Below are 23198 nucleotides of genomic sequence, written 5' to 3'. Positions count from 1 at the left end.
AAGTAAGAGAAGGCCTTAGAAAAGTTCTAGGCAGAAAGTTAAATGGTGGCCGGCCAGCCAACATGAAACACACTAACACCATCTCATGGGAATTGCAGTGGCTCATCATCCAGACGAGGGCAGTGACATTATTTAAGTAGCCTGAAGCTCTCTGCCAGCCCCACCCTGTGACTAGCCATATCACCATCACCAGGACAAGAAGGGGTCTGCTAGCCCATTTTTGTTCCCCACTCTGAACTCAAGTGGGGAAGAGTCTTTGACCACAGCAACGCATCGATGTTTGCAATGTACTATCATCCACACTGGCAAGAGAGAGGCCATTCCATCCAAGACTCCCATAGAGCTGCTGCTGCTGCTGCTAAGTCACTTCTGTCGTGTCCGACTCTGTGCGACCCCACAGACAGCAGCCTACGAGGCTCCCGTCCCTGGGATTCTCCAGGCAAGAACATTGGAGTGGGTTGCCATTTCCTTCTCCAATGCATGAAAGTGAAAAGTGAAAGTGAAGTCTCTCAGTCGTGCCTGACTCTTAGCGACCCCATGGACTGCAGCCTACCAGGCTCCTCTGCCCATGGGATTTTCCAGGCAAGAGTACTGGAGTGGGTCACCAGTGCCTTCTCCGTCCCATAGAGCAAGGATCAGCAAATAATGGCCCACAGACCAAACCCTTCCTGCTGCCTACTTTGGTAAATATGTAGTTTTATTGGAAGACAGCCATGCCCATTCATTGACTTATCACCCATCGATGATTTCACTCTACAACTGCACAGCTGAGAAGCTGTGTCAGACAACATATGGCTTACAAAGCCTAAGGTGTTTACTACCTGACCCTTTAAGAAGTGTGCCAGATCCTGCTTTAGAAGAATTAGGCAATGCTCATAGCAGAGTGAAAGGACAAGGTATTTTCCATTCTCCTTAAAGAAAGGTCAAAATAGTTGGCTGATGACAGATTCCCCGGATGCTGATCCCTAACTTAAAGCAATTCTGCCTTTATAACAACAGGATGGACCTACTGAGAGGATGCCAGCCAACCCAGGAAAAGCACCATAAATAACAAAGAATCAATACTGCTCCTTGACTGTGGTTATAGGTTCTACCCTGGAAAAGCCCCAAAAGGCTGATAGCTCCACCAATGTTGGCCTGGAACAAAGAGGTAACGTAGGGATCAACTCTTGACTCCAGATCAACTTTGCAATCTGCTGAGAAATCACAGCTTCTATGAACCTCCGTTCTTCTAGACGTTTCCTCCAGTTAAAATGAGTCTTCACTGCAGAGCACGGCCTGGTCTCCCAGCCCTTCAGCATTCTCACGTTCAGTGGATACACAGCAGAGCTCAGGCTCATGCGCAGTCCTCTTGAGCAGACTCATCTTCTCCTGTCTCTTCCCTCTCTGACTTTGCTTACTCTCTTGGGGCTTCTAACGAGTTAGAACCAATAAATCACTTGTAATCTTTTGTTTTTTAAAGGAACTGACACCTGGATATAAAATCTGCAAAAATCCTGAAGATGATACAGGAACATCCCTTAGTTCCTGCCTTTCTCCGCCACCACTCGCCGCCCCCGCAAGAGTAACTCCAGTGTTGGCATTTTCCTTTATATTTTCTACCTGCCAGAGGACAGTGACGACTCTGAACTCTGATGGAAGCAATCTGCTGGGAGAATATGTAAAGGAGGAAGCTGGTCCCCTACGGAAGGAATTTGCCCACAGGCACCCCATCATCTCATTCTCTCCACTTCACTCCAGCCATAGCTGGTTCCCACCCCAAACCCACGTAGGACTTCAGTGCAAATCAAGTGCAGTAGAAGCACTTGTTTTTTCTTCTGGATGTGTTTTATTACAGTTGTGTTTTGACGATCTGCACATATCTCCTTTCTTCCCACCTCATTTATCACTTGGGTTGAGATCTGTTTGGTCGAGAAAACCAACTGTTCTACTGTGAAGGACAAGGTCAGTTTATGATGTCTGGAGTGGTATCCAGAGATGGAAGAAGGCAGGGGAGAACTTTATAATTTGATGATAAAGGGACTAGTTCATTTTGCTGAAAAGGCAGCTCTGAAGTTTGAGAAATAACTCATTCTGCTTAAAAAGTCTTGCCCTTCTGGATATTCCTGGCTGCCCATCCGAGAGCTATCCCTTATCACTGACAGATGGCTACCTGTGTTCAGAGAGGCACGGAACTCGGCTCTAGGGAATGACACAAAAATGGTCATTTACAGTATACCCATACCCCCATGTTCTCTCTTGTCTGCCTCTCCTGTAGCTGGAAAAGATCATGTGACCCTATTCAGGACAAGGAGGAGAGAGAAGACCCCTGGGAGGCACTCAGAGCAGAACCTGGTACCGTAAATCGTCAATCAATTTTAGGGGTTATTATTTTCATCATTATTACTATTATTAATTTTAATAGAAACCTCTCCCTCCCTTTTCTCTCTCCCTCCTTTACCCTCTGTCCCTCCAGCAGTGAGCTGGGGCTGGTTTGTACCAGATCACAAGAGCTGATCATGCGTGTCTCTACCCATCACTGAGTTTGTAGCTTGAAATCAGCCACTTTGGGAATACTTGCACTGTGGAAATTGACACAAGCTACAAATCAGGACCTTTTTCCCCCAGAGAGCTAACAGTTAAACATTTACCAGCATACCACTTAAACCAACCTCCTTTTCCTCCTCTTTCCAACAATGTACTTCCTCATAAACCACTGGTACCTGCTGTATGTGGGGCATTATGTTAGGTTCTCCTTGAGAACTCTCAAAGGTAATTACATCATTGCCCTGCTTTCAATGAATTTAAAATTATACAATAAATTGTATGAATTAAGATACATTTGGCTACACACAGCAGAAATCTCAACAGGCAATGGTTCATTCTTAAATGGAGGGAGTCTAGAGTCTGCGGGGACACACGTCTAGCTGACCAGCAGGGTCATTAATGATCCCAACATTATCAACTTTCCCCCTCCTATTCATTGTCTCATGTGTACAGGAGAGCTGCTGCAGTTCCAGGTATCAAGCCTGTGTTCAAAAGCAAGAAACAGAGGCAAATGGCTTTGTTCTTTTTATCCAGGAACATAATCATTTAATCATCAAAACAACTTCATGAGGAAGTTACTAGACTAATCTCATTTTACAGATAGGCAAACCGAAGCCCCTAAAGATGAATTAACTTGCTCAAAGCCACACAGACTGAGCAGCCAGAACACAAACCCAAACATTCTGACTCCTGGTGTGCATTCACATATACCACTAACTAGAGAAGCCAGCAGTTGGGAGCAAAAGCACACGATCTACTGCTTAACTATCTGCTTTCGACGGTTCTCTACTGCTGCCTGCATTTCTCTTTCAATCCAATGATTTTCTGTTGCTCAGGAATGGAAATCCTGTTTGCCCCTTCTTCTGTGACCCCCACCTCCAATCATAGGCATAATATCAGGTGCTTCCATTTGTTAACTGATATGCACCCATCTCAGCTCTAACACTATCCAACCTGAACGGAAAAACTTGCTGTTCCAGGCGCCAGCAGGCCTGCGTTTGGCCCCTTCCTGTGCTAATTACCTACTTGAAAACCTGAAGACTCGGGCTCCCATCCACTTGGCAATCAGACCATCTCCCTGGCCCATCTGCCTGTAACTGCACACCCCCTTTGCTGGGGCTGCATTTTTTTCACCGTAACCGCCGCTTGGGAAGATTTTACAGTTTGTACTGTTTCAATTTATTCCCCATCACAGAAAATCCCAACTCCAATGGTATCCCCACCACAAACTATCCTCCTTAGACGCAGCAGGAGAAAAAACAAAATCAGTATTTGTGCTCCAGTGGACAGAAGACTTCAGTCCTTCATTAGTAACAAAGTTTTCAGTAGAAAAAGTAAGTTCTCTACTTGGTTGCTCTGGTGTCTTTATGACATATGCCAGCTTCGGAAATCCTGGTCTGCAGAGAACGGCCTCTATCTGGTTTGGAAATCAAAGCACCAGTTACCTAGCGCTTTAAAGGATGATGCTCTTAGTAAAGTTACCACCTGGGGCTGTATTTGTCATGGCAAATTTGGCCTCAATGCCGGAGCAAGTGCCAGCTACCCAAAGGGAACATAGCTGATCTGACCACCACTCCTCTCTGGACTTTTTGTTTTGCTTTGTTTTGGGTTTTTTCAGGAGAGAAAAGAAGCGGTTAGACCGAAGCAGCTGCAAGGACTTCACACGATGGAACTGCTCCCCATCCTGGAAAGAAGGGTCTCCATGTGCTGCACCCACCTCTTTCCGTGATTGCCTTCCAATTGCTTTTTTCAATATGCACTGACGCAAAACCCAAGCTTTCTAAATGGGCACCCTGGGTGGCTCAGAGCATCTCCACTATTCCAGCCAAGAAGACCTTGGGAAGCAAGGCTAAACTTTTCACTACCCTTGATCGATCGGAACGAATAAGAAGCTAAAACTGAGCACATACAGTCCCATGACCTTGGGCAAATCACATGTGGCTTCTTCTCATGAAGAAAATGGGTAAGTGCAGGCTTGGGCTCTGGAGCCAGAATATCTGGGTTCGAATCCTGGCTCTGTCACTTACCAAATATACTCTTGAACTAGTTACTTAACTGGGTTTCCCCGTCTTGAGTTCTTGCATCTACCCTCAGAACACTCTTGAAAGGAGTAAATCTAAATTTTACACACCAAGTACTCACAAGAGACCTGACATATAGTTTTGTTTGTAATTAAGGTTACTCATTATTATCTGCCTCCCTAGATTCTTGGGAGAACTATGAAAAAAATTCTACATAGAACACAGAGTTTCCATTCAATAAATAGTAGTTTCCCTCTTCTCCCCAAAAAAGAGTATATTAATATCTATTTGTTCTATATTTAAGCACAGGTTTCTAGATTTTCAATCAACCAACCAAGCATGTGCCCAGCAGAGAGACAAGGACTGCTATTCTCCAAACCCTGACTCAAGGTGGTTTTTCTTCCTCCAGTCTTCATCAGAACAACAGTCCACATTCATTCAGTGAAGGAAACCTGGACCAGCTCCGAAAAGGAATGCTGAGATGATGGATCTGTTCCAAAGGTCACAACACCAGAGCTCTGCAGAGTCGGGAGACGGCCCCCTTCCCTCAAGGGGTCAGCGGCTCACAGTCCATAAACCTCTCACGCACAACACAACAGAGAAGTTAAGGTGGCAATAAGCTGATTTCTCTGTCCAGTCTGTAACAAAACTCACCTCGGTCCTTTTCCGCTTTCACCCTGCAGGGTAACAGCAAGGATGCTCAGCCAGGATTTGTGTCCTGCGCCAGGGAGTCCCAATTTCCCCAGAGACCATCCAAACAAGAAGGACTGTGTACCACTGCCACCCCCTCCCACTTCTCAAAACAAAGGCTCTTCGTCCGGGTCTAAAAACCAGCACTTCCCCAGCCTCTGGCCACAGGGCAAAATGATGGCACACTTCTATACGGCCTGGCTGCTGTGAAAAGCCCAGCATCTACCCCGTATGAACTTACTGTGATGATTCAGAGAGGGTTGCAAAGGCCTGTGTTATTATTTTGAGAAACCAAAAGGAAGTACCTCATTTGTTATCTCCAGGGAAGGGCTCTGACCACCGCAGTCCATCACTTCAGCTCAGACTCCTGATTTCTACAACAGCAGAACAAATTTTCTCCTCTCCCCACCACCACCCCAAACTGTCCATTTCTCTATGCTGACACAGGGCACATGCCCAACAGTATACACTTCTCTCCAATATCTTTAACTCTGCTCATTACCATCTGAGAAACTAGCCCAGGGAGGCTAACTGGCCAGCACCTTCTTCAGAGTCAGGAGTGTTCTCTTCAGAAATCCTACATATGGACATGAATAGGTTCTTATCATACCTCTCAACTGGCACCCACAGTTAAGTGAGAAGAAGATCAATTATGGCCCAGGTGAGTGGAATATGATGGTCACTGGCTGGGGGGGCAGGGGGGGGCGGCAGTGAGGAAAGTTATCAGGTGACTTCACTGACGGTCACTGTGCATTTCATGAGGCCACAGACAGAAAGGACATCAGGCAGGATTCAACCAGATGCATTAAATCTCCCTCAATTTACACTTTGGGACTCCTGCAAGACTAGACCAATTCCAAGGTAGGGAGGAGGCGGGTGGGGGGAAAAGACCACATTCTGCTACAGAAAAATTTTAAAGCCCTTGAAGGTGAGACGAGATCACCATGCCCCTGCCCCCATCCAGGAACAAAGGAAAATATATAAGCTATGACGTATTGACAAGAACACCTGTCTGGCTCAGGTAAAAACTGGAGACACTCCTAGAGTCACCATCCCCTGCCCAGCCCACCCCACCCCCGTCCCCACCTTTGTCCCTGAGGGGCTCCCTCAGAGGTTGGGGGCTCTGGTCAACTGTTCTATAAGGCAACGACCCTTCTGCAACCCTAAAACTTTCTCAGGGGAGCTTACATCGCCCTGGACCATTTTCATTGCCACTGGATCTGAGGAGTGAATTTATTTTTTGAATGAATAACGAAGCCACACAGTACCTGAAAATCCCAAAAGGCGTGAAAAGATACCGAGGATGAAAGTACGCCCTCCCTCCTCCCCTCCACCCACCCTCGGCTATTCAAAAGTATTCAGAGAACATACACCGCGTGCTGGAACACCGTGCTTCCGGGCCCTGGGCTGCTGTATATAATTTTATATAATTACTGGTACCAGTTTTCTGTACATCTTCCTCCAAAAGGTCTGTGCTTACATTGGCGGGTGGGTCCACGTGCTAGTATGTGTGGGTTTTTTTTTTTTTTAATATTTTGGTGAAGTTGCTGTGTTTAGTCGCTAAGTCATATCTCTTTTGCCTCCCCCATGGACTGTAGCCTGCCAGGCTCCTCTGTCCATGGGATTTTCCAGGCAAGAATATTGGAGAGGGTTGTCATTTCCTCCTATTCTGGTAAAGGAGACCCAATATAAAATTTACCATTTTAATCATTTTTAAGAACACAGTCCAGGGCATCTAAGCACGCCCACATTGTTGTGCAACCTTCACCATGATCCATCTGCAGAATTTTCTCACCTTCCCAAGCTGAAACTTGGGAAGTCTATTAGACACTAACTCCCGATTTCCTCCTCCTCCCCTCACCAGCCCCTGGCAACCAACACTCTATGTACTGTCTGTACGAATCTGACTACTCCAAGTACTTCATAGCAGGGGAATTAAACAGTGTCTATCCTTTTGTAACTGACATTTCATTTATCGTAATGCCTTCAAGATTCATCCATGCTTAGCACGTGCCAGAACTTCCTCCCTCTTAAAGGGTAAATACTATTCCATTACACACAGATACAGCACATTTTGCTTATCCATTCATTTGTCAATGGACAGTTGGGTTGTCTTCAAGATTTGGCTGTTATATATAATGCTGCTATAAATGTTGGTGTACAAATATCTGTTTGAGTCCCTGCTTTCAATTCTTTTGAGTATACACCCAGAAGTGAATTCCACTGATAATTCTACATCAAAGGTTTTAGGCTCCGCCATACTATTTTTCTTCACAACCACATGTGGATTGCTTTTTTTAAAATTGGGATATAATTACAATGTTGTGTTAGTCTCTGCTGTGCAACAAAGTGAATAAGTTATATGCACACACATATCCCCTATCTCTTGGACCCCTCTCCCATCCCCCCACCCCGCCCCCATCTAGTCGTCAGAGCACACCAAGCTGAGCTCCCTATGTTGCACAGCAAGTTCGCACTGGCTATCTGCTTTACACTTCGCAGTGTGTATACGTCAATGCTACTCTCTCAATGTGTCCCATCCCCCCCTTTCCCCCACCCTGTGTCCACATGTCCCTTCTCTGCGTCTGCACCTCTATTCCTGCCCTACAAATAGGTTCATCTGTATGATTTGTCTAGATTGCACATATATACATTAATACACAATATTTGTTTTTCTCTTTCTGACTTACTTCACTCTGTAGGACAGACTCTAGGTCCATCCATATCTCTACAGCTGACCCTTTTTCATTTCCCTTTTATGGCTGCCTGTGTATTATTTCTAAGACAAATGCTAACATATTCTCCATAACGTTCTATACTACATTTTAAAATGCATTCCTCACTTTTCCCAGTTAAGGAAAAATGAAATTACTTATTAATCACTACTTGATCCTTTACATACAAGATCTCAAATAACAGGCATGAGAATTGTTAGAAAAGAAAATCCAATGATTACTTGTGGTCTAACAACAAGTTGTCTAATGGTCTTTACTCCTAAGATATTCCCTCCAGATTAGCTGTCCTGAAAGAAATTTCACTGCCCTTTCCTCAGCTGTTTCCCCAGTTCCCCAGGAAAAGGAGCAAAGAGCAAGGCTGTCTCTAAAATGTTGAGCACATGCATTGTGAGTAAATATCCCACCCTCAACAGAGACAGTGGAAAGGAAGAGGCAATGGCCAAAATTCTATTTCAAAAACATCCACTGGACCACCACGGAAATTTTCAAAATGTTAGAGAGAGACTTCCCTAGTGATCCAGTGGTTAAGAAGTCGCCTTCCAATGCAGGCAGCGTGGGTTCAATCCCTGGTTGGGGAACTAGTCATGCCCCCACGTGCTGCGGGGCAACTAGAGAGAAGCCCACATGCTACAACAAAGACCCAGAACAGCCAAATTTAAAAAAAAAAAAAATGTTAAAGAGAATCGCTTCATAAACATCAGGCAAGGAGGTTTAAGAAATCAAAAAGAGAACATTACCATTATTTTTGCTTCAGTGAAAAGAAGTGACTGCATAGAGTTCACATGCAAGCTGAAAAAAAGCAACACTCTGAATGGAAAGGGTCTTGTGGACACTGAGAAGAAACCCCCAAAAGGGATGCTGAGGCAGACTGTCATTTAAGATGTTAACTTTTCAACCTTGTGATAAGTCACTCTGTAGGCAGACACCATTCCATGGAGGTCACCTTCAAGGGCTCTGGCATCTATAGGGCTAAGCCAAGACTGCCAATTAATCATCAAAAAAGGACAGCATGACCAGGGCAGATGAAAACTTTTTTAACTCTGTGTGTGTGTGTGTTTAAAACAAAACCAAACCAAACAGGGCTGCTGAGTGTAATCCCAGAGACTTTTCTTACTTTGAAAACATTCTGGGGAACAAAAATCTCATTTTGATCCTTGATCTTACAAGCTGGTGTGTTGGATACTTCAGGGATGCTAGGTCATCTTCTAAAAATCGTTCAGAAGCTCTGCCACTGGCTCTTTGCTTTTGCTCTCAAAACACGGCAGATGAAACTATTTTTCTGACCTGACTTCAACCTTAACTCAGGAAGCAGAATCTTTGAAGCAAAGTTCAATTGCCATTCCACTGCTTCAATCCAACATGCTCAAGATTAGATAACAGCATGTTTCCAGGATAAAAATATGTGCCATTCTAGGGCATCAAAATTCTTCCTGGCTTATAGAGGCCATCTGCAGCCCTGCCTCCCATCCTCATTAGCTTTGTAATCAGAGAGGATGGCGCCTTGGCATTCCCAGACCAAACAGTGTTGTTTTACCCATCTGCAACTTTCCCCAACCTGACATGCTGATGTGTGGTCAATTGTTTCCAATTTTGCTGAGGCATAAATCTGAGTCAAGAGCATCCAGGTGACGGTGGAAAAGGCCAGGAGCCTGGCCTTGGGTCATCAGAGACCCGCCCTTATGGCCCAGTGGCATGGGGTTTCTCATCTCTTACATACTCTCTTTCCCTTTCCTTCTTTCTTTGCAAAAGTATAGCTCTCCCCAAAAAGCTGTCTGCGAGACCTACCGATAGAGGCAAAGTTGAAATTTAAAGTCTAGGAACTGATGGTTCGTAAATATGGATTCATGGGGTCGCAAAGAGTCGGACACGACTGAGCGACTGAACTGAACTGAACTGAAATATGGTTGTTGTTATTCAGTCACTCAGTTGTGTCCTACTCTTTACAACCCCATGGACTGCAGTCCACCAGGCTCCCCTGTCCTTCTCTATCTCCCAGAGCTTGCTCAAACTCATGTCCATTTAGCCAACAATGCCATCCAATCATCTCATCCTCTGTCATTCCCTTCTCTTCATGCCCTCAATCTTTCCCAGCATCAGGGTCTTAAAGATGGTAACTTCCCCTAAATCTGACATGCTACCTGTATTCCTCTCATGGATTTTAAATTGCAGTAACAATTTTAAGACAGAGGTGGCTTTAATAGCAAGCTTTACTTATTAATATTTAACCTTTACTCCTATATTAAGATAACTATTAACAGTCTGAAAAGATAACTGAAATTTTTCAGTTTATATTTTATTAGGTATTATGCTATTATGGCTGACAATTTGAGGGTATATGAGAATGTCCTGAGATACGCCCCTCCCAAACAACACGGGTCCTGACTGGCCCTGGCCTCTCAGTCTCTTCAACCATTGAGCTCCTCCACCTTCTTTGTAAGCATCTTATAATTCTTCTGGGCAGCTGTCCTACTTTTAGGAGATGATCCCTAGTTAAAATAGATCATCTGGGACTTCCCTGGAGATCCAATGGTTAGACTTCCATACTTCCAATGCAGGGGGCACCTGTACAATCCCTGGTCAGGGAACTAAGATCTCACATGCCAAATGGCACAGATAAAATAAAAAGAAGTTATCCCAAATAACTGGATGAAGCACAAGCTGGAATCAAGATTGTCGGCAGAAATCTCAATAACCTCAGATATGCAGATGACATCACCCTTATGGCAGAAAGTGAAGAACTAAAAAGCCTCTTGATGAAAGTGAAAGAGGAGAGCGAAAAAGTTGGTTTAAAATTCAACATTCAGAAAACTAAGATCATGGCATACAGACCTATTACTTCATGGCAAATAGATAGGGAAAAATGGAAACAGTGACAGACTTTATTTTGGGGAGCTCCAAAACCACTGCAGATGGTGACTGCAGCCATGAAATTAAAAGATGCTTGCTCCTTGAAAGAAAAGCTAGACAGCATATTAAAAAGCAGAGACATTACTTTGCCAACAAAAGTCCGTCTAGGCAAGGCTATGGTTTTTCCAGTAGTCATGTATGGATGTGAGAGTTGGACTATAAAGAAAGCTGAGCACCGAAGAACTGATGCTTTTGAACTGTGGTGTTGGAGAAGACTCTTGAGAGTCCCTTGGACTGCAAGGAGATCCAACCAGTTCATCCTAAAGGAGATCAGTCCTGAATATTCATTGGAAGGACTGATGCTGAAGCTGAAACTCCAATATTTTTACCACCTGATGCCAAGAACTGACTCATTTGAAAAGATCCTGATGATGGAAAAGATTGAAGGTGGGAGGAGAAGGGGACAACAGAGGATGAGACGGTTGGATGGCATCACCGACTCGATGGACATGAGTTTGAGTAAGCTCCATGAGTTGATGACAGACAGGGAAGCCTGGAGTGCTGCAGTCCATGGGGTCACAAAGAGTCGGACACAACTGAGCGACTGAACTGTCTGATCCTACATAAATAAATAGATAGTCCATTTTATTATCCCTAAACTGACAGTTTTTCATCTCTGTCTCCCTACTTTTAATTCAGAAAACATGGCCATTGTATTTGTAATCTACGCTAGGTCTGGTGCTTTACTTGCATTATCTTATCAAAGCGTCTCAGGAAAGTACCTATATTATTATCTGCATTTTACAGATACAAAGACAGAGAAGGGAAGTAACTTGTTCGAGGTCACACACTGCCCAAGGTGACATGCAGATAGGTGCTGGAGCTCGGAATCAATGCGGGGCCATCCTGCTCCAAAGCCTGGACTCTGCTCTCACAGGAGGAAGAGGATACTGGAGTTATCAGCTAGTTTGGGTAGCAGGGGAAAAGAGTGAGCAAACACACAGATAACCTTTTTTGCTTCCCAAATCCCACTGCCCAGCTCTGCAGTTTACAAGCTGTGCAACCTTAGGCAATATTTCTCTGAGCACTACAATTCTCCGTGCCTCAGTTTCTTCACCTGTAAAATGATAATGACAGTAGCTGCCTTACAGTGTTAAAAAAGTTAACAAGTGTTTAAGGCTAACACTGTGTCCAGCACACAAGAAGAGTCTGTGGGTATGAACTTCCACTGTTAATACTGTGAACTTTGTAGGCCTCAACTACTCAAAAATCAGCACATCCCAAAATACAGACAGTAATGTTTCCCAATGATGGACACTATAATACTGAACTGGGGTATGGACTGGAAATCCGGTAGCTGATCCCAAATGTCAAGTAATTTGACCAAATGATGTATAATGTTTATACAAATAAGCCATGGTTCTTTCCATAAAAGAAATTGCGATCTAGTGGTGGAAAGAAACAGGATGTATTTTAAAGAATTCGCCTGCAACACAGGAGATGAGGGTTCAATCCCTGAGTCAAGAAGATCCCCTGGAGAAGGAAATGGTAACCCACCCCAGTATTCTTGTCTGGAGAATTCCATGGACAGAGGAGCTGGCAGGCTACGGTCCATAGGTTTGCAGTCAGTCAGACATGACTGAAGTGACTTCGCACGCACAGGATATAGAAAGTGATCTGGCTGCTAGAAAACAGGTCTAAGATTTTAACCTGGCTCATCAGACCTCAGGGCTAACCTAGTTAATACATGACCTCATTACCCCCTAATATGACGGAAAGCCCTTATGACTATTGCAAGACCAATGCTAATTCAATGCTGGCCCTTCAGGAAGCCTGTGATTACAAGTCCCACCTAACTGGCTGTGTCCACGGTCAACCCCAGCCCACTGCCCTAGGATTTGTTGTTTTCGAGCTTCTGTGTCTCGCACCATGCCCCCATCCAAGATGACATCTGCCCAAGCTGATGGGCAATTTAAGACAACTGAAAATTTTTTCAGGCTCTTCATTTTCTTTCTCATTCCAAAGTGACATGATGATGGAAACTGTGAGCTGACCTTTGCTCAGCAACTACGCCTTCTCGTTCCATATACCTGTGTGCAATGTGGTACACCCCAAACAGCAGTTGTAGACTTGCCCGAACCTGCTAGCAAAGAAGCTGTCCAGTAACAGGCTTCTAGAATGCTCCCCATGGAGCTAAAGTTATCAGGACTGCTATCTCTGACTCAAATCAAGTTTTCCAAAGACCAAGGATTCTAATGCTAGTGCTAAGCAACAACCCCATCACCCATCAAACAAGCTCCAGACACAGAGAAGGGGCCTGGAAGATAACAGAGATGAAGCAGGCGGGAACCCTTTTTCAAAGGCAGGTCCTAATAGAAAGGGAAACATGACATGAGTATCACCATTACTGCACTAATAACCACCGTGTACTATCATCTGGCTCCTGGATGAGTATTTTACAAATATTCTCTTCTTCATGCTTGAAAAGTCACTATGAGGGTATTGCTGCTCTTGCCTGGAGAATCCCAGAGATGGGGGAGCCTGGTGGGCTGCCGTCTGTGGGGTCACACAGAGTCGGACACGACTGAAACAACTTAGCAGCAGCAACAACCTCATAGATGAGAAAAATGAGGCAGAGACACAGACAACTTTTGAGCAGCAAAACCAAGATAAGAGCTGTTGGCACAATCCAAAATCTGGACTCCTTGCCATCCAAGGAAGAAGGTGATATAGGCTATCATGGATAACAGGCAGTTTATACAAGGACACACACGGGCAGGCAAGGCTGGAGGTCCTAACATCTGACAAGAGTGGTGCTGGTGCTGAGGGTCCTCAGACCACACGTCTGAGTACAAGCCCTCACCAAGCAACAAAGGCCACGAACTCACGGACCGTTCTATATGAAGGAGACTGGCCTCGTTAGGTTTACAGCTTGGCTTTATGGACACCAACACCAGACTTAAAGTAAATGGTCTTACCTGGCCCAAAAGGATGTTGAGAAAGTACCCAGTATCGTTTCTCATGAGCCCCAAGGAATCGTTTCTCAGCCTTTGGAACCTATGTCCCTAAGATGCCTTCTCAGTCCATCTGGCCCTTACTAGACCAGAAGACTGTGCAGCTTTACTGTGTGTGTGTCTGTAAAGTGAAGTGAAAGTGTTAGTTGCCGAGTCGTGTCCAACTCTATGCAACCCTATGGGCTGTAGCCCACCAGGCTCCTCTGTCCATGGGATTCTCCAAGCAAGAATACTGGACTGGGTAACCATTTCCTTCTCCAGGGTATCTTCCCCACCTGGGGATCAAACCCAGATCTCCTTCATTGTAGGCAGATTCTTTCCTGTCTGAGCCACCAGGGAAACCCATGTGTGTGTGTATACACACATACGCACACACACACGTAAATAATTGAACTGATATGCTTTATCAAATTATAGTCTCTCCCATTTCTAATGCACATCCCCTCTAAATATTGCTGACCTGCCACTGAAAATAGCTGAACTATTAGATGTCATAAAGTAAAGTTAATGTAATAAAATAAAAAGAATTGTCCTTCACCATCTAACTGTATGTGGAATCCAAGGATGAATCTGATTATTAACAGTGAGTCCAGAGCTAAGATCTTTTTCATAGGAATACATGAAATTTTCTAGAGCACCATAAATGAGGACATGATCCTGTTTATGCAATACTGCCCTGGTTTATAACTCTGAGGTTCCCTCCGGGTAAGTGTCATCACAGTCACATAAGGCAGTGTACTTTCCAACCCCCGCCAAAGCTCCCCATCTGCTCAGTGCACACATATGGATTTAATTTTAGTGCACATTGAGCCACCTTGGCAATAGGAGAGGAGAAGATATTTTCAAATGCCTTCGCCCCACAATGTAAGGTTTATGTTCCTCGAGGTAAGCAACATTCCACACAACTTCTGGAATGCAGCACGGTCAGAGGCAGTGTGAAATCTGGCCCTGAGGTTTAAGGACACACAAACCTCTCTGGGATGGGCAGATCAGAACACCCAGACACGGAGACCCCATGGTGCTGAGACAGTGTGCAGTTCAGACCTGGTGGTGCATGGTGCCCTGTGGAGCACCAAGGACAGACACACCCAAAGACAAGCTGACACTCAACAGGAGACAGTGTCAGACTCTGCCATCTCTGGACTCCTCTGTCATCCCACCCCCACCACCCTGAAGCCCAGGAGGATGAGGGCATCTCCACAGGGATGTCAAGGACAGGGCCCCTGGACTGTAACAGCCCACAGACTCCAACGGGCGGTGAAGCCTCTGAAAAGAGGCTCAGAAGGCATAACATGCTGTCTTTCCACATTTACCAGTTTCCTTACAAGAAGAAATTGCTCCCACCAGGAGAGATTTTACAACTCAGTATGGTGTAGTCTTCTCGCCAGAATCTTTGCTGCAGAAAGATGTTTCACGGAAATGCAAATGTGTCAGGTTGTACCCTAATTAGCTACTTTCTAAAACATGTATAATTCACATCTTAAATTGCCTAATGAAGATGGGGTGGTACAGCTTCATCACAAACTTGGCTTCCGTGAACAAAGAATAATTGAGTTCCTGATATAATAAAAATTTTTAAAAATTCTTAGCCCTTCTATGCTGCCGCTTAATAAACTAGTATGCAAATAATCAAAATGAAAGCTCCCATGAAATCAATCGACATATTCATTCTGTTCTTTAATCTGGCAGATTGGAGATGAGCTCGGCATAATCACCCAGAGCCAATACGGGATTTACCTCCTCCCTCCGAGCTTCCTTCTTTCCTGAAAGGAGACACAAAAATGACAAGTTTCTCTCCTGTCCTCCACACGATCAGCTGAAATCCATCCACCCGGCAACCCTCAGACATGTGTTTCTAATGGGATCAAAACAAATTTAAAAGTCACTCCACGCTCAGCAAAAAGTTCAGTGAAGTGGAAATTGCTGAAGAGGAGCTGTGAGCAGCAAGTGGCTAACTGCAGCTTGGAAAAATATTGTCAGAAATTGTGTTCCTGCTCGATTTCGCTGGCTCTGAGGGGAGAAGAGTTAAGAAGCTCAATCTTGAGACTCGCTAGGGAAACCACAGACTGTTTCAGGGCCAATGTCTTCGTGTGTGGTGTCTGTTACACCACCAAAGAACACAGGAACGAAAGGAACAGCCCTGACACGCGTTCTGCCGCTCTGCCTCCTTCATATTCTCAACTGAAAAACCAAACGGGTCACAGACATTTTAAGTCAGTCGGTTGGCTCAATAAGTTTATTTGTCCTTAAAATATTACATCATTCTGACAATAATTTTGAAGGAAAAAAAGAACTCAGTTACTTCAAGCTGAACCCTGCCAAATGCCAAGAAACCCATATTTTAGGGTTGGGGGGGTATATTTGTTTTGTTTTTTTAAAAAGCATCTCTATTAACCCAGGACATTCCTTTTAGTATGGGGTAACTTTAACCTCATTTAAAGAATTGGGGGGAGCGAACATCTTAGTTTCATTCTAAATAAATGTCTTGGAGGAAGATTAGAGGAAGGTGGTCAAAAGTTACAAACTTGCAGTTTTAAGTACCAGAGGCTGATACGATATCTATAGTTAACACTGCTGTAGGATATATAGGAAAGGTGTTAAGAGAATAAGAGAGTTCTCATCACAAGGAGAATTTTTTTTTTCTTTTCCTGTATCTCTATGAGATAATGGATATGAACTAAACCTGTTGTGGTAATCATCTCACAATATTTGTAAATCAAACCATCCTGCTGGACTGTTTAAACATACATCAGTAATGGATATCAGTGATCTCTCAATAAAACCAGGGGAAAAATTGCTGCATAATTAAAATTTTAAAAATAAAAAAAAAGAAAGTAAAAAGAAATGTCTTCATATTGCTAGCCTTAGGGCAATCTAGGAGGCTTATATAAACCTTATATAGGGTGCAAGCAAGACCCTAAAAAGACTTATTCTAGAAAAGCTGCACATGACTCACAGGCCATTTCAGAGCACTTCCTTTTCACAGAGTATTGATCGGCATTTGCCGCCAGCTCCTGCATTTCCATTCTCCCCACCAAGCCTTACCGATCCACAAACCACCACTGTCTTAGGGGAGCACAGCTGGGAAAGAACCATGTTGAGCAGAATCCTTTCATAATGCCAATAAGCCTCCCCTCATTTACTTATTCTATTTATTCTGTTTTTGTTGGCAAACCAGATAAAGGAGGGGCAGGGACAGGCACAACTATCAAAATAAGGCTTGAGGAAAAGTGCTCTAAATTTTAGCCATCCTCCTACCCAGTGTATTTCTGATGGTTTTTTTTCCCCTAAATCAGGGGAAATTAAACTTTGGGAGATCAACCCTGAGTATTTCACAAAATACCGACAGTTTTATACTGGATGCCAAGATAAAGTGCAATTAAGTGCAAAACAATAAATCGATTCATAACAATAGGAAAACGCGATCATGCTCAAGGGTGAAACTTCTTCCAGTGCTGAACCCAGGGCTCCTCGGCTTCCTCGATTCATGTTCTGTGATGCACGGCCAACTGGGGTAATGCAATGATGCAATGAGTACAGTAAAGGAAGCAGGTTCAAGAAACATGATGGAAATTCATAAAACAGTGATCCAATCCATTGGGCGTGTAGGGGTTCAAGTGACTTGGGGGCTGGTCAAGGGAAAAGATATGAGCATGAGAGACCCAAGGAAAGCTTTATTGGGAAGGGACGTCCTTTGTGGCAAGAGACCACCCAGAGGCTTGGCTCAAGGTTCACCATTCAGAAGGGAAGAAGGATCAGAGAATTCCTGGGGGAGGGGAACTGGAGAGGAGACTTACTTGTCTAAGTGCTGTCACTCAGCGGCGGGGAGGGTGGTGGGGGCTTTGAGTCACAGAGCTCCAAGGACAGTAGCAGCTTGGGGTTTAGAACCACAAGGCTCCATCTTATCAATGACCAGCAGATGCTGGGTGCTATTTCACAGGGTATGCAAAGCAGACAGATCCTAAATGGCTAAAAATCTACTTGTTTGGGCTATTTTTAAAGCAATTGCATGTGTAAAAATTTGCATTTGGTGCCATTGGGTCTTTCAGCTTGTGGGTCTCACTCAGGCTGCAGTGCAGAAATACATACCTTGCAGCCAAGACACAGTGGCCATCTTTGGCTCATTTACATAACACAGGGACAGGGGCGATCCTCATAGAGGAGGCTGGGAACTAGACATCGAAGGAATGCTCTGCCAGTCAAAAAGGCAAAGGAGGGCACTCTTGGCAGAAGGAACTGCAAAGGCACACTCAGTGACATGGGCAGTGTCCAGGTCTTGACGTTCCAGACAATAAGGCATGAAAGGCAATCAGTGGGGCTAGAAGCCAGGGCACAAGGGAAGGTGGCCAGAGAAAGGCAAGAAATGAGCCTAACATATGATGTGACACTTGAGTGACAGTTCAAAGATCAATTCTGATCTCACTACTTTTAGCAGGTGTCATGAGGTAGCTTACTTAATCTCCCAACCTCCATTTCTTCAGCCGTAAAAGCAGATTGTAAATGATACCTACCACCATGCTATCCATTCTGCCTTTTACTGATGTGTTAGCAGGCAACCATAGTAATGGTGTGGCCTCAGACCTCATGTCAAGGAAAGCTGACTCCATACCACTGACTGCAACAGAAAGAAGTGACTATCTGTAACCAAAAATGTGTCCCGGCAAGACCTGTGCTGAGAGAACGTGCATGGGATGGGGGAGACACAAAAGGCAGGACAACAAGGAGACTACTGCAACAGTCCTAGCAAGGAATGCTGAAGGTCTGGCTAGAACAATAATAAAAGGAACAGAAGGAAGAGGAACTGCCAAGAAATTTCTCAGAGAGCATCAACAGGGAGGAGAAAAGGATGAAACAGAGGGGGAAAAATGATGACTTCAATGCTTCTGTCCAGGGATTTCCCAGTTCTCTGTCTCCATGGCCTCATCCTTAAAGAAAAGGGACTTGGTAGAAAGAAGCAAGGTTATAAACATGTTACAATTCTTCTAGGAGAAAAATGTCACTTTCTGACACAGTATTTTTCAAAGGAGAAAGGAGGAGACAAATGATGGAGGTGAGATGTGGCTGATGGAAACCATAAAGGCTAGCCAGAACGCCATTATATTAGCTTCAGTGGGATTTGTAGCAGAAAAGTGGCATTTGTCTTCCTCAAGGTTTTAATGAGTCCAAAGTCCATGTGATTTCTCAATGAACCATCTCTACCAGAAAAGACTCCTGCAGAGCATTTAAATCATGAATAAAGATCCAGAGAACAGATCCCTTCATTTATTTCAACTGCTTCAGAATTAGAAGAAACTTGGTCTTCACATCCTTCCAGGGACAAGGATTTTGAAAACCTCAAAGGACTGTCAGAAGTCTGGACAACCAGACTAAAGCCTTGAGAAGAATTCCATGGAGATTCAGGCGTCTTCAACACAGGCCCACAAACATGCAAGTGGAAGGGGTTAAAAATAAAGTCTTAACCTACATTTAAAGGTAGTTAGGCTTTTTTCTTCTTTTCATCAACCTTTCCTGCAATATTTTAATTAAGTTGCTAAGTGGGTTATTAAGACTTCATGCTCAAATCTCCCCTATTTCTAAGTTGTCAATATCCCACCAGCTTTAATATCCATTTCTGTCACATGGGACATTAAGGGGTATGGTTATGTTGACAACTCAAAGCTACAAAAAGGTGTCAGAGGTACGTGGATATTGAACAAATTGTGCAACGGAACAAAGTGCAAGCTAAGATGCTCTAAAATGGAAAAAAAAGGGCAAGTTAGGAAGCAAGTTCATGGAGGATGATCATATAGGCTAAGATCAGAAATGATGATGATCGTTGATTATGGTAATGACGGTGGTAGTGGTGGTAATAACATTTATTGAACACTTAACACTTGAACAGAAACCACCAGTTTGTTCCCTAATAGCCAATCTCTCTGTTTTTACATAATAACAGATTTTTTAGTTGGGTGTCAGTTAAAGACTAAAATTTCCTTAACTTACTTTTGAATAACATGGTCATATGGCTAACTTCTCACCAATGGGATGAGGCAGTGAGCAACTTTCAGGCCACACCCTCCATTTCCCTTTTCCCCTTCCTGGCTGGAATGTAGAAATGATGGCAGGAACTAAAGAAGCCATCTTGGACCATGAGACAGAAGGCACATATTAAGGGTAGTAATGATACAAGGAAGAAGAAGCTGAGTCCCTAATCACTGTGGGACTTCCAAGCTTCCTGGGCCCTCTACCTATGGTATCCAAAGTAGGTACCATGGTTATCTTCATTTTACCATGGAGGATACTGGGGCCCAGCAAGGCAAGTCACTTGTTAAGCAAACTGGGGCCTGGTTGAGGACCCCAGAGCCAGATTCTGGGAATTAGACTATGAGATGTCCATACAACTATATTCAATAGCATATTGCTAAAATAACCTATAAAGGAAAAGAATTTGAAAAAGAATATATATATAACTGAATCACTTTGCTATACACCTGAAACTAACACAACATTGTGAATCATATATATATATATATACACACACACACACACTCATTTTATATATACACTATATATACCATGTATTTATATATATGTATATATATAGCACCTCCCCACCACACAGTCAATCTGAACCAAGGAAGGAATCTGACCGATTTCCAAAGATTGAGGCTAGGCTTAACAACCTCTCTAGCCAAAGGTGAGTGGGCTGAATCACTTGGCTGCCCTTGGCCATTGCAGTCTCTGAAGGATTAGCTTGCCCTTCTTGGCCATTGCAGTCTCTGGAGGATTAGCTTGCCCTTCCTCTTCTTTCTCTTGGGGAAGCTCAGCTAGAGACTCTGTCACTTCTCCAGCTAAATCTCATGTCCTCCGCAGGGTAGATCTGAGCACTGTGGTGAAACATGCATGCTGCTGAAGCCTGCAGACACAGCTGTTTCTTGACATCAGTTGGGTCTCTCAACACTAGACTGAGATTTTCTTGACATCAGTTGGGTCTCTCAACACTAGACTGAGATCTTTTAAGTCCAGCAAGGGGATTATTGCATTTCTACACTTTTTTAATCTTCTCACTTCCCTTCCGAAAAGTACAGCCCCCTCTTCATGGTACAATTCAGAAAGAATTGCAAAGTCAGTCCTGGGGACACAGCAGCACACGGAAATGCTGTCAAGTGCATTGACTCGAAAAACAGCCAAGTCGTCATTCCTCTTTCACAAGTTTTCAAAGTCAAGTACAACTAAAAAGTCCCAAGAGCACCAAGAGTGAGGAGTGAATTTAAAATTCTCTCTGTCTGGACACCAAAGAAAAAGCAGCATAGAGGCTGGTTCACTCACTAACTTATCTTAGGACCTGACAAAGTCTCAGAAATTGCCCAAAGTAGCGGAAAGAAGAGCCACTAGTGACCCAGCTCTCTAGCAGCAGGGCGCCCAGGGAATCCCCAGCAGTTGTAGTGAATAGAGCTGTCATAAGCAGCTCCCCTCTATGTTTTCAAAGGAAGAGTGAGTTAAAGGAGGTTTCATTTCGCCAGTTTCGCTGAAATTTTGCTATGCTAATGAGTATTTTCAGAAGATTCTGCTTTGGGTATCAAGACCTGCCAGAAAGGATGTGGAAGCCTTTAACATTCAGATCTTCTTGCTCACACCTAAGGACATACCACCCTCTAGGGAAAGTTGGCTCAAGCTTATCCAAAGATAACCTTCCTTGAAAGGGTATCGTAATGGTTAGATGAGTATATGCTCACTCGACATATAGAGTGTGCTCAAGCAACACTAGCTAAAACTACTGGTTGTATCATGGTCACCTGGGGACACACCTGTGGGGAGCTAGGAACACCCCACAGAGAATCGAGGTAGATTCTGTACTCTTCTAATACACTACAAAATGGGGGAACAAGGGCATCCTAAGGCAACAGAACAGTAAACGGTGCTTTCACTGATTCAGTAAATGTTGATTAATTATCAGACTCAGAGCTGCGTGTTAGGGAGAAAAGATAAACAAAATCCTTAGCCTCAACATTCTCAGAATCTAATGTAGGAAAGAGACAAAAGAACACACAAGTACAGAACGACTGACAAAGCTGTGGCTGAGGTCAGTGCTGGTGCTATAGGCGTATCAGTGAGAAGATCCAAGCCTGTGGGGACAAGGAGGGGTGGGCAAGGAGGGCCTCGGGGGGCCATCCAAATGGTGGCTCAGATGGTAAAAAATCTGCCTACAATGCAGGAAACCTGGGTTTGATCCCTGGGTCAGGAAGATCCCCTGGAAAAGGGAATGGCTACCCACTCCGATAGTCTTATCTGGAGAATTCCATGGGCAGAGGAGCCTGGCAGGCTGCAGCCCACAGGGTAGCAAAGAGTCGGACATGACCGAGGGACTGAGCATGCACGCACACCATGAACACAGCTGCAAGAGGAGAGTGACATAAACAGGTTTTCACTTTATGAAGAGCGCTCTGGTGGTGATGAGGAGAACGGAATTGGGCAAAGGAGAACCTAGAGGCAGGCAGGCCACAGAGAAGACAACACAGGGGCCAGTCTTGGGCGTGTGTTTAGTTGGAACTTGATTGTTTGGCTCAAGACACAATCTCTTGTTACCCAGGGTCCTCAGATAGGAGTCTTCCCGTCCATGTGGATTTGAGTCTCTTCTCGGACTCACTGTTCCTGCCTGTTCCCAGGCTGGTCTGATCCCTTACCACCAATACCTGCCATGGCCTAGGGGCCCCCTAAAGCTAAACAAATAGCGGCCTGGGGAACAGGAATAAAAACAACGCTGCAGTGTCTTCCAAACGTAAGTTGGGAGCCTGGGGACCCAAGGCCAGAGAGTCAACCCTTCAGGAGAACAAGAACTCTGGTGTCCCCAGCTGCCCTTTGAGGCCCCTCTAACAAGCGCCCCTTACAAATAACGCCCCAGCAGGAAGCCCATTAACACCTCACAGGGGCAAACCTCAAGCCTTGTAGGAGAAACTTCAAAAGACATCCCAGCAGCACAGAACACCAGAAACTCATCAATCAAGTACACCATCCCAGGAAGTAGCCGGCTGAATTGGGGGAAGGAGTCGAGCACATAAATTAAGGGTCCCTGGGCCCCCATATGCCTCTCGATTTATTACCACAGAGGCCAACTGTGCTCCTTAAAGTTTAAAAAGGATCAAGGCTTCTATAAACAGTATATAGAACTACCTTCCATGGAAAAAAAACATCAAGAGAAACCCCCCTCCCCTCTCTCTTTTTAAGAAAACGATCCTTTTGTGAAATTTCCACTGCACCAAACCCATTGCTTCAAGTGTTACTGAAAGTCCAACTTGCTAGTCGGCCCTTTAAAAAAATATAATTTCAGCTACAATTACCAATTGCCTTTTGATCTGTTGAAATTAATTTCAGAATTGGATTTTCTC

The 23198-nt window shown here is 44.4% G+C and overlaps 1 protein-coding gene across 11 annotated transcripts in view; it reads right to left on the bottom strand.

Moving 5' to 3' along the window:
- CHST11 (carbohydrate sulfotransferase 11) overlaps nt 1-23198 on the bottom strand; it is a 266145-nt gene that overhangs the window by 169406 nt on the left and 73541 nt on the right. The window lies entirely within an intron of this gene.

This window comes from Bos grunniens, chromosome 5 (assembly GCF_055505025.1).
Source record: "Bos grunniens cultivar Pamir isolate PY7600 chromosome 5, Bosgru_T2T1.0, whole genome shotgun sequence".
Taxonomy (NCBI): Eukaryota; Metazoa; Chordata; class Mammalia; order Artiodactyla; family Bovidae; genus Bos; species Bos grunniens.
Note: the sequence above shows the minus strand (reverse complement) of the source record. Positions and strands in the feature narration are given on the sequence as shown.